Below are 13127 nucleotides of genomic sequence, written 5' to 3' on the forward strand. Positions count from 1 at the left end.
GCCCTCCTCTCATCACTCTGCAGGGACAGCTCCTACCCCTTCACTCCGGACCAGCCCTCCTCTCATCACTCTGCAGGGACAGCTCCTACCCCTTCACTCCGGACAAGCCCTCCTCTCATCACTCTGCAGGGACAGCTCCTACCCCTTCACTCCGGACCAGCCCTCTCATCACTCTGCAGGGACAGCATCTACCCCTTCACTCCGGACCAGCCCTCATCTCATCACTCTGTAAGGACAGCTCCTACCCCTTCACTCCGGACCAGGTCTCCTCTCACCACTCTGCAGGGACAGCTCCTACCCCTTCACTCCGGAACAGCCCTCCTCTCATCACCCTGCAGGGACAGCTCCTACCCCTTCACTCCGGACCAGCCCTCCTCTCATCACTCTGCAGGGACAGCTCCTACCCCTTCACTCCGGACCAGCCCTGCTCTCACCACTCTGCAGGGACAGCTCCTACCCCTTCACTCCGGACCAGCCCTCCTCTCATCACTCTGCAGGGACAGCTCCTACCCCTTCACTCCGGACCAGCCCTCCTCTCATCACTCTGCAGGGACAGCTCCTACCCCTTCACTCCGGACCAGCCCTACTCTCACCACTCTGCAGGGACAGCTCCTACAACTTCACTCCGGACCAGACCTCCTCCCATCACTCTGGAGGGACAGCTCCTACCCCTTCAGTCCGGAGCAGCCCTCCTCTCATCACTCTGCAGGGACAGCTCCTACCCCTTCACTCCAGACCATCCCTCTTCACGGACAGCTCCTACCCCTTCACTCCGGACCAGCCCTCCTCTCATCACTCTGCAGGGACAGCTCCTGCCCCTTCACTCCGGACCAGCCCTCCTCTCATCACTCTGCAGGGACAGCTCCTACCCCTTCCCTCCGGACCAGCCCTCCTCTCATCACTCTGCAGGGACAGCTCCTACCCCTTCACTCCGGACCAGCCCTCCTCTCATCACTCTGCAGGGACAGCTCCTACCCCTTCACTCCGGACCAGCCCTCCTCTCATCACTCTGCAGGGACAGCTCCTACCCCTTCACTCCGGACCAGCCCTCCTCTCATCACTCTGCAGGGACAGCTCCTACCCCTTCACTCCGGACCAGCCCTCCTCTCACCACTATGCAGGGACAGCTCCTACCCCTTCACTCCGGACCAGCCCTCCTCCCACCACTCTGCAGGGACAGCTCCTACCCCTTCACTCCGGACCGGCCCTCCTCTCATCAGTCTGCAGGGACAGCTCCTACCCCTTCACTCCGGACCAGCCCTCCTCTCATCACTCTGCAGGGACAGCTCCTACCCCTTCACTCTGGACCAGCCCACCACTCATCACTCTGCAGGGACAGCTCCTACCCCTTCACTCCGGACCAGCCCTCCTCCCATCACTCTGCAGGGACAGCTCCTACCCCTTCACTCCGGACCAGCCCTCCTCTCATCACTCTGCAGGGACAGCTCCTACCCCTTCACTCCGGACCAGCCCTCCTCTCCACTCTGCAGGGACAGCTCCTACCCCTTCACTGCGGACCAGCCCTCCTCCCATCACTCTGCAGGGACAGCTCCTACCCCTTCACTCCGGACCAGCCCTCCTCTCCCCACTCTGCAGGGACAGCTCCTACCCCTTCACTGCGGACCAGCCCTCCTCCCATCACTCTGCAGGGACAGCTCCTACCCCTTCACTCCGGACCAGCCCTCCTCTCCCCACTCTGCAGGGACAGCTCCTACCCCTTCACTGCGGACCAGCCCTCCTCTCATCACTCTGCAGGGACAGCTCCTACCCCTTCACTCCGGACCAGCCATCCTCTCACCACTCTGCAGGGACAGCTCCTACCCCTTCACTCCTGACCAGCCATCCTCTCACCACTCTGCAGGGACAGCTCCTACCCCTTCACTCCGGACCAGCCCTCCTCTCCACTCTGCAGGGACAGCTCCTACCCCTTCACTGCGGACCAGCCCTCCTCTCACCACTCTGCAGGGACAGCTCCTACCCCTTCACTCCGGACCAGCCCTCCTCTCATCACTCTGCACGGACAGCTCCTACCCCTTCACTCCGGACCAGCCCCTCCTCTCATCACTCTGCAGGGACAGCTCCTACCCCTTCACTCCGGACCACCCCTCATCTCATCACTCTGCAGGGACAGCTCCTACCCCTTCACTCCGGACCAGCCCTCCTCTCACCACTCTGCAGGGACAGCTCCTACCCCTTCACTCCGGACCAGCCCTCCTCTCACCACTCTGCAAGGACAGCTCCTACAACTTCACTCCGGACCAGCCCTCCTCTCATCACTCTGCAGGGACAGCTCCTACCCCTTCACTCCGAACCAGCCCTCCTCTCATCACTCTGCAGGGACAGCTCCTACCCCTTCACTCCGGACCAGCCCTCCTCCCATCACTCTGCAGGGACAGCTCCTACCCCTTCACTCCGGACCAGCCCTCCTCTCACCACTCTGCAGGGACAGCTCCTACCCCTTCAATCCGGACCAGCCCTCCTCTCATCACTCTGCAGGGACAGCTCCTACCCCTTCACTCCGGACCAGCCCTCCTCTCATCACTCTGCAGGGACAGATCCTACCCATTCACTCCGGACAAGCCCTCCTCTCATCACTCTGCAGGGACAGCTCCTACCCCTTCACTCCGGACCAGCCCTCCTCTCATCACTCTGCAGGGACAGCTCCTACCCCTTCACTCCGGACCAGCCCTCCTCTCATCACTCTGCAGGGACAGCTCCTACCCCTTCACTCCGGACAAGCCCTCCTCTCATCACTCTGCAGGGACAGCTCCTACCCCTTCACTCCGGACCAGCCCTCTCATCACTCTGCAGGGACAGCATCTACCCCTTCACTCCGGACCAGCCCTCATCTCATCACTCTGTAAGGACAGCTCCTACCCCTTCACTCCGGACCAGGTCTCCTCTCACCACTCTGCAGGGACAGCTCCTACCCCTTCACTCCGGAACAGCCCTCCTCTCATCACCCTGCAGGGACAGCTCCTACCCCTTCACTCCGGACCAGCCCTCCTCTCATCACTCTGCAGGGACAGCTCCTACCCCTTCACTCCGGACCAGCCCTGCTCTCACCACTCTGCAGGGACAGCTCCTACCCCTTCACTCCGGACCAGCCCTCCTCTCATCACTCTGCAGGGACAGCTCCTACCCCTTCACTCCGGACCAGCCCTCCTCTCATCACTCTGCAGGGACAGCTCCTACCCCTTCACTCCGGACCAGCCCTACTCTCACCACTCTGCAGGGACAGCTCCTACAACTTCACTCCGGACCAGACCTCCTCCCATCACTCTGGAGGGACAGCTCCTACCCCTTCAGTCCGGAGCAGCCCTCCTCTCATCACTCTGCAGGGACAGCTCCTACCCCTTCACTCCAGACCATCCCTCTTCACGGACAGCTCCTACCCCTTCACTCCGGACCAGCCCTCCTCTCATCACTCTGCAGGGACAGCTCCTGCCCCTTCACTCCGGACCAGCCCTCCTCTCATCACTCTGCAGGGACAGCTCCTACCCCTTCCCTCCGGACCAGCCCTCCTCTCATCACTCTGCAGGGACAGCTCCTACCCCTTCACTCCGGACCAGCCCTCCTCTCATCACTCTGCAGGGACAGCTCCTACCCCTTCACTCCGGACCAGCCCTCCTCTCATCACTCTGCAGGGACAGCTCCTACCCCTTCACTCCGGACCAGCCCTCCTCTCATCACTCTGCAGGGACAGCTCCTACCCCTTCACTCCGGACCAGCCCTCCTCTCACCACTATGCAGGGACAGCTCCTACCCCTTCACTCCGGACCAGCCCTCCTCCCACCACTCTGCAGGGACAGCTCCTACCCCTTCACTCCGGACCGGCCCTCCTCTCATCAGTCTGCAGGGACAGCTCCTACCCCTTCACTCCGGACCAGCCCTCCTCTCATCACTCTGCAGGGACAGCTCCTACCCCTTCACTCTGGACCAGCCCACCACTCATCACTCTGCAGGGACAGCTCCTACCCCTTCACTCCGGACCAGCCCTCCTCCCATCACTCTGCAGGGACAGCTCCTACCCCTTCACTCCGGACCAGCCCTCCTCTCATCACTCTGCAGGGACAGCTCCTACCCCTTCACTCCGGACCAGCCCTCCTCTCATCACTCTGCAGGGACAGCTCCTACCCCTTCACTCCGGACCAGCCCTCCTCTCATCACTCTGCAGGGACAGCACCTATCCCTTCACTCCGGACCAGCCCTCCTCTCATCACTCTGCAGGGACAGCTCCTACCCCTTCACTCCGGACCAGCACTCCTCTCATCACTCTGCAGGGACAGCACCTATCCCTTCACTCCGGACCAGCCCTCCTCTCATCACTCTGCAGGGACAGCTCCTACCCCTTCACTCCGGACCAGCACTCCTCTCATCACTCTGCAGGGACAGCTCCTACCCCTTCACTCCGGACCAGCCCTCCTCCCATCACTCTGCAGGGACAGCTCCTACCCCTTCACTCCGGACCATCCCCCCTCCCATCACTCTGCAGGGACAGCTCCTACCCCTTCACTATGGACCAGCCCTCCTCTCATCACCCTGCAGGGACAGCTCCTACCCCTTCACTCCGGACCAGCCCTCCTCTCATCACTCTGCAGGGACAGCTCCTACCCCTTCACTCCGGACCAGCCTTCCTCTCACCAGTCTGCAGGGACAGCTCCTACCACTTCACTCCGGACCAGCCCTCCTCTCATCACTCTGCAGGGACAGCTCCTACCCCTTAACTCCGGACCAGCCCTCCTGTCAACACTCTGCAGGGACAGCTCCTACCCCTTCACTCCGGACCATCCGTCTTCAGGGACAGCTCCTACCCCTTCACTCCGGACCAACCCTCCTCTCATCACTCTGCAGGGACAGCACCTACCCCTTCACTCCGGACCAGCCCTCCTCTCATCACTCTGCAGGGACAGCTCCTACCCCTTCACTCCGGACCAGCCCTCCTGTCATCAGTCTGCAGGGACAGCTCCTACCCCTTCACTCCGGACCAGCCCTCCTCTCCCCACTCTGCAGGGACAGCTCCTACCCCTTCACTCCGGACCAGCCCACCTCTCATCACTCTGCAGGGACAGCACCTACCCCTTCAGTCCGGACCAGCCCTCCTCTCATCACTCTGCAGGGACAGCTCCTACCCCTTCACTCCGGACCAGCCCTCCTCTCATCACTCTGCAGGGTCAGCTCCTACCCCTTCACTCCGGACCATCCCTCTTCAGGGACAGCTCCTACCCCTTCACTCCGGACCAGCCCTCCTCTCATCACTCTGCAGGGACAGCACCTATCCCTTCACTCCGGACCAGCCCTCCTCTCATCACTCTGCAGGGACAGCTCCTACCCCTTCACTCCGGACCAGCACTCCTCTCATCACTCTGCAGGGACAGCACCTATCCCTTCACTCCGGACCAGCCCTCCTCTCATCACTCTGCAGGGACAGCTCCTACCCCTTCACTCCGGACCAGCACTCCTCTCATCACTCTGCAGGGACAGCTCCTACCCCTTCACTCCGGACCAGCCCTCCTCTCATCACTCTGCAGGGACAGCACCTATCCCTTCACTCCGGACCAGCCCTCCTCTCATCACTCTGCAGGGACAGCTCCTACCCCTTCCCTCCGGACCAGCCCTCCTCTCATCACTCTGCAGGGACAGCTCCTACCCCTTCACTCCGGACCAGCCCTCCTCTCATCACTCTGCAGGGACAGCTCCTACCCCTTCACTCCGGACCAGCCCTCCTCTCATCACTCTGCAGGGACAGCTCCTACCCCTTCACTCTGGACCAGCCCACCACTCATTACTCTGCAGGGACAGCTCCTACCCCTTCACTCCGGACCAGCCCTCCTCCCATCACTCTGCAGGGACAGCTCCTACCCCTTCACTCCGGACCAGCCCTCCTCTCATCACTCTGCAGGGACAGCTCCTACCCCTTCACTCCGGACCAGCCCTCCTCTCATCACTCTGCAGGGACAGCTCCTACCCCTTCACTCCGGACCAGCCCTCCTCTCATCACTCTGCAGGGACAGCACCTATCCCTTCACTCCGGACCAGCCCTCCTCTCATCACTCTGCAGGGACAGCTCCTACCCCTTCACTCCGGACCAGCACTCCTCTCATCACTCTGCAGGGACAGCACCTATCCCTTCACTCCGGACCAGCCCTCCTCTCATCACTCTGCAGGGACAGCTCCTACCCCTTCACTCCGGACCAGCACTCCTCTCATCACTCTGCAGGGACAGCTCCTACCCCTTCACTCCGGACCAGCCCTCCTCCCATCACTCTGCAGGGACAGCTCCTACCCCTTCACTCCGGACCATCCCCCCTCCCATCACTCTGCAGGGACAGCTCCTACCCCTTCACTATGGACCAGCCCTCCTCTCATCACCCTGCAGGGACAGCTCCTACCCCTTCACTCCGGACCAGCCCTCCTCTCATCACTCTGCAGGGACAGCTCCTACCCCTTCACTCCGGACCAGCCCTCCTCTCATCACTCTGCAGGGACAGCTCCTACCCCTTCACTCCGGACCAGCCTTCCTCTCACCAGTCTGCAGGGACAGCTCCTACCCCTTCACTCCGGACCAGCCCTCCTCTCATCACTCTGCAGGGACAGCTCCTACCCCTTCACTCCGGACCAGCCCTCCTGTCAACACTCTGCAGGGACAGCTCCTACCCCTTCACTCCGGACCATCCGTCTTCAGGGACAGCTCCTACCCCTTCACTCCGGACCAACCCTCCTCTCATCACTCTGCAGGGACAGCACCTACCCCTTCACTCCGGACCAGCCCTCCTCTCATCATTCTGCAGGGACAGCTCCTACCCCTTCACTCCGGACCAGCCCTCCTGTCATCACTCTGCAGGGACAGCTCCTACCCCTTCACTCCGGACCAGCCCTCCTCTCCCCACTCTGCAGGGACAGCTCCTACCCCTTCACTCCGGACCAGCCCACCTCTCATCACTCTGCAGGGACAGCACCTACCCCTTCAGTCCGGACCAGCCCTCCTCTCATCACTCTGCAGGGACAGCTCCTACCCCTTCACTCCGGACCAGCCCTCCTCTCATCACTCTGCAGGGTCAGCTCCTACCCCTTCACTCCGGACCAGCCCACCTCTCATCACTCTGCAGGGACAGCACCTACCCCTTCAGTCCGGACCAGCCCTCCTCTCATCACTCTGCAGGGACAGCTCCTACCCCTTCACTCCGGACCAGCCCTCCTCTCATCACTCTGCAGGGTCAGCTCCTACCCCTTCACTCCGGACCAGCCCTCCTCTCATCACTCTGCAGGGACAGCTCCTACCCCTTCACTCCGGACCAGCCCTCCTCTCACCACTATGCAGGGACAGCTCCTACCCCTTCACTCCGGACCAGCCCTCCTCTCATCACTATGCAGGGACAGCTCCTGCCCCTTCACTCCGGACCAGCCCTCCGCTCATCACTCTGCAGGGACAGCTCCTACCCCTTCACTCCGGACCAGCCCTCCTCTCATCACTCTGCAGGGACAGCTCCCACCCCATCACTCCGGACCGGCCCTCCTCTCATCAGTCTGCAGGGACAGCTCCTACCCCTTCACTCCGGACCAGCCCTCCTCTCATCACTCTGCAGGGACAGCTCCTACCCCTTCACTCTGGACCAGCCCACCTCTCATTACTCTGCAGGGACAGCTCCTACCCCTTCACTCCGGACCAGCCCTCCTCCCATCACTCTGCACGGACAGCTCCTACCCCTTCACTCCGGACCATCCCTCCTCCCATCACTCTGCAGGGACAGCTCCTACCCCTTCACTATGGACCAGCCCTCCTCTCATCACTCTGCAGGGACAGCTCCTACCCCTTCACTCCGGACCAGCCCTCCTCTCATCACTCTGCAGGGACAGCTCCTACCCCTTCACTCCGGACCAGCCTTCCTCTCACCAGTCTGCAGGGACAGCTCCTACCCCTTCACTCCGGACCAGCCCTCCTCTCATCACTCTGCAGGGACAGCTCCTACCCCTTCACTCCGGACCAGCCCTCCTGTCACCACTCTGCAGGGACAGCTCCTACCCCTTCACTCCGGACCAGCCCTCCTCTCATCACTCTGCAGGGACAGCTCCTACCCCTTCACTCCGAACCAGCCCTCCTGTCACCACTCTGCAGGGACAGCTCCTACCCCTTCACTCCGGACCAGCCCTCCTCTCCCCACTCTGCAGGGACAGCTCCTACCCCTTCACTCCGGACCAGCCCTCCTCTCATCACTCTGCAGGGACAGCTCCTACCCCTTCACTCAGGACCAGCCCTCCTCTCACCACTCTGCAGCGAGAGCTCCTACCCCTTCACTCCGGACCAGCCCTCCTCCAACCACTCTGCAGGGACAGCTCCTACCCCTTCACTCTGGACCAGCCCTCCTCCCATCACTCTGCAGGGACAGCTCCCACCCCTTCACTCCGGACCAGCCCTCCTCTCATCACTCTGCAGGGACAGCTCCTACCCCTTCACTCCGGATCAGCCCTCCTCTCATCACACTGCAGGGACAGCTCCTACCCCTTCACTCCGGACCAGCCCTCCTCTCACCACTCTGCAGGGACAGCTCCTACCCCTTCACTCCGGACCAGCCCTCCTCTCACCACTCTGCAGGGACAGCTCCTACCCCTTCACTCCGGACCAGCCCTCCTCTCATCACTCTGCAGGGACAGCTCCTACCCCTTCACTCCGGACCAGCCCTCCTCTCATCACTCTGCAGGGACAGCTCCTACCCCTTCACTCCGGACCAGCCCTCCTCTCACCACTCTGCAGGGACAGCTCCTACCCCTTCACTCCGGACCAGCCCTCCTCTCACCACTCTGCAGGAACAGCTCCTACCCCTTCACTCCGGACCAGCTCTCCTCTCATTACTCTGCAGGGACACCTCCTACCCCTTCACTCCGGACCAGCCATCCTCTCATCACTCTGCAGGGACAGCTCCTACCCCTTCACTCCGGACCAGCCCTCCTCCCATCACTCTGCAGCGACAGCTCCTACACCTTCACTCCGGACCAGCCCTCCTCTCACCACCCTGCAGGGACAGCTCCTACCCCTTCACTCCGGAACAGCCCTCCTCTCATCACTCTGCAGGGACAGCTCCTGCAACTTCACTCCGGACCAGCCCTCCTCCCATCACTCTGCAGCGACAGCTCCTACCCCTTCACTCCGGACCAGCCCTCCTCTCATCACTCTGCAGGGACAGCTCCTACCCTTTCACTCCTGACCAGCCCTCCTCTCACCACTCTGCAGGGACAGCTCCTACCCCTTCACTCCGGACCATCCCTCTTCAGGGACAGCTCCTACCCCTTCACTCCGGACCAGCCCTCCTCTCATCACTCTGCAGGGACAGCACCTACCCCTTTACTCCGGACCAGCCCTCCTCTCATCACTCTGCAGGGACAGCTCCTACCCCTTCACTCCGGACCAGCCCTCCTCTCATCACTCTGCAGGGACAGCTCCTACCCCATCACTCCGGACCAGCCCTCCTCTCATCACTCTGCAGGGACAGCTCCTACTCCTTCACTCCGGACCAGCCCTCCTCTTACCACTATGCAGGGACAGCTCCTGCCCCTTCACTCCGGACCAGCCCTCCTCTCATCACTCTGCAGGGACAGCTCCTACCCCTTCACTCCGGACCAGCCCTCCGCTCATCACTCTGCAGGGACAGCTCCTACCCCTTCACTCCGGACCAGCCCTCCGCTCATCACTCTGCAGGGACAGCTCCTACCCCTTCACTCCGGACCAGCCCTCCTCTCATCACTCTGCAGGGACAGCTCCTACCTCTTCACTCCGGACCAGCCCTCCTCTCACCAGTCTGCAGGGACAGCTCCTACCCCTTCACTCCGGACCAGCCCTCCTCCCATCACTCTGCAGGGACAGCTCCTACCTCTTCACTCCGGACCAGCCCTCCTCTCACCAGTCTGCAGGGACAGCTCCTACTCCTTCACTCCGGACCAGCCCTCCTCTTACCACTATGCAGGGACAGCTCCTGCCCCTTCACTCCGGACCAGCCCTCCTCTCATCACTCTGCAGGGACAGCTCCTACCCCTTCACTCCGGACCAGCCCTCCGCTCATCACTCTGCAGGGACAGCTCCTACCCCTTCACTCCGGACCAGCCCTCCGCTCATCACTCTGCAGGGACAGCTCCTACCCCTTCACTCCGGACCAGCCCTCCTCTCATCACTCTGCAGGGACAGCTCCTACCTCTTCACTCCGGACCAGCCCTCCTCTCACCAGTCTGCAGGGACAGCTCCTACCCCTTCACTCCGGACCAGCCCTCCTCCCATCACTCTGCAGGGACAGCTCCTACCCCTTCACTCCGGACCAGCCCTCCTCTCACCACTCTGCAGGGACAGCTCCTACCCCTTCACTCCGGACCAGCCCTCCTCTCATCACTCTGCAGGGTCAGCTCCTACCCCTTCACTCCGGACCATCCCTCTTCAGGGACAGCTCCTACCCCTTCACTCCGGACCAACCCTCCTCTCTTCACTCTGCAGGGACAGCACCTACCCCTTCACTCCGGACCAGCCCTCCTCTCATTACTCTGCAGGGACAGCTCCTACCCCTTCACTCCGGACCAGCCCTCCTCTCATCACTCTGCAGGGACAGCTCCTACCCCTTCACTCCGGACCAGCCCACCTCTCATCACTCTGCAGGGACAGCTCCTACCCCTTCACTCCGGACCAGCCCTCCTCTCACCACTCTGCAGGGACAGCTCCTACCCCTTCACTCCGGACCAGCCCTCCTCTCATCACTCTGCAGGGACAGCTCCTACCCCTTCACTCCGGACCAGCCCTCCTCTCACCACTATGCAGGGACAGCTCCTACCCCTTCACTCCGGACCAGCCCTCCTCTCATCACTATGCAGGGACAGCTCCTGCCCCTTCACTCCGGACCAGCCCTCCGCTCATCACTCTGCAGGGACAGCTCCTACCCCTTCACTCCGGACCAGCCCTCCTCTCATCACTCTGCAGGGACAGCTCCCACCCCTTCACTCCGGACCGGCCCTCCTCTCATCAGTCTGCAGGGACAGCTCCTACCCCTTCACTCCGGACCAGCCCTCCTCTCATCACTCTGCAGGGACAGCTCCTACCCCTTCACTCTGGACCAGCCCACCTCTCATCACTCTGCAGGGACAGCTCCTACCCCTTCACTCCGGACCAGCCCTCCTCCCATCACTCTGCAGGGACAGCTCCTACCCCTTCACTCCGGACCATCCCTCCTCCCATCACTCTGCAGGGACAGCTCCTACCCCTTCACTATGGACCAGCCCTCCTCTCATCACTCTGCAGGGACAGCTCCTACCCCTTCACTCCGGACCAGCCCTCCTCTCATCACTCTGCAGGGACAGCTCCTACCCCTTCACTCCGGACCAGCCTTCCTCTCACCAGTCTGCAGGGACAGCTCCTACCCCTTCACTCCGGACCAGCCCTCCTCTCATCACTCTGCAGGGACAGCTCCTACCCCTTCACTCCGGACCAGCCCTCCTGTCACCACTCTGCAGGGACAGCTCCTACCCCTTCAGTCCGGACCAGCCTTCCTCTCATCACCCTGCAGGGACAGCTCCTACCCCTTCACTCCGGACCAGCCCTCCTCTCATCACTCTGCAGGGACAGCTCCTACCCCTTCACTCCGGACCAGCCCTCCTGTCACCACTCTGCAGGGACAGCTCCTACCCCTTCACTCCGGACCAGCCCTCCTCTCACCACTCTGCAGGGACAGCTCCTACCCCTTCACTCCGGACCAGCCCTCCTCTCATCACTCTGCAGGGACAGCTCCTACCCCTTCATTCCGGACCAGCCCTCCTCTCATCACTCTGCAGGGACAGCTCCTACCCCTTCACTCAGGACCAGCCCTCCTCTCACCACTCTGCAGCGAGAGCTCCTACCCCTTCACTCCGGACCAGCCCTCCTCCAACCACTCTGCAGGGACAGCTCCTACCCCTTCACTCTGGACCAGCCCTCCTCTCATCAGTCTGCAGGGACAGCTCCTACCCCTTCACTCCGGATCAGCCCTCCTCTCATCACTCTGCAGGGACAGCTCCCACCCCTTCACTCCGGACCAGCCCTCCTCTCATCACTCTGCAGGGACAGCTCCTACCCCTTCACTCCGGACCAGCCCTCCTCTCACCACTCTGCAGGGACAGCTCCTACCCCTTCACTCCGGACCAGCCCTCCTCTCATCACTCTGCAGGGACAGCTCCTACACCTTCACTCCGGACCAGCCCTCCTCTCACCACTCTGCAGGGACAGCTCCTACCCCTTCACTCCGGACCAGCCCTCCTCTCATCACTCTGCAGGGACAGCTCCTACCCCTTCACTCCGGACCAGCCCTCCTCTCATCACTCTGCAGGGACAGCTCCTACCCCTTCACTCCGGACCAGCCCTCCTCTCATCACTCTGCAGGGACAGCTCCTACCCCTTCACTCCGAACCAGCCCTCCTCTCATCACTCTGCAGGGACAGCTCCTACCCCTTCACTCCGGACCAGCCCTCCTCTCACCACTCTGCAGGGACAGCTCCTACCCCTTCACTCCGGACCAGCCCTCCTCTCACCACTCTGCAGGAACAGCTCCTACCCCTTCACTCCGGACCAGCCCTCCTCTCATTACTCTGCAGGGACACCTCCTACCCCTTCACTCCGGACCAGCCATCCTCTCATCACTCTGCAGGGACAGCTCCTACCCCTTCACTCTGGACCAGCCCTCCTCCCATCACTCTGCAGCGACAGCTCCTACACCTTCACTCCGGACCAGCCCTCCTCTCACCACCCTGCAGGGACAGCTCCTACCCCTTCACTCCGGACCAGCCCTCCTCTCATCACTCTGCAGGGACAGCTCCTGCAACTTCACTCCGGACCAGCCCTCCTCCCATCACTCTGCAGGGACAGCTCCTACCCCTTCACTCCGGACCAGCCCTCATCTCATCACTCTGCAGGGACAGCTCCTACCCCTTCACTCCTGACCAGCCCTCCTCTCACCACTCTGCAGGGACAGCTCCTACCCCTTCACTCCGGACCATCCCTCTTCAGGGACAGCTCCTACCCCTTCACTCCGGACCAGCCCTCCTCTCATCACTCTGCAGGGACAGCACCTACCCCTTTACTCCGGACCAGCCCTCCTCTCATCACTCTGCAGGGACAGCTCCTA

At 62.2% G+C, this 13127-nt stretch overlaps 1 protein-coding gene across 1 annotated transcript in view; it reads right to left on the reverse strand.

Annotated features, from left to right (window-relative positions):
- The window catches only part of LOC132385497 (zinc finger protein 497-like), a 149949-nt gene that overhangs the window by 122830 nt on the left and 13992 nt on the right, over positions 1–13127 (reverse strand). The window lies entirely within an intron of this gene.

Source organism: Hypanus sabinus (assembly GCF_030144855.1).
Source record: "Hypanus sabinus isolate sHypSab1 chromosome 24 unlocalized genomic scaffold, sHypSab1.hap1 SUPER_24_unloc_26, whole genome shotgun sequence".
Taxonomy (NCBI): domain Eukaryota; kingdom Metazoa; phylum Chordata; class Chondrichthyes; order Myliobatiformes; family Dasyatidae; genus Hypanus; species Hypanus sabinus.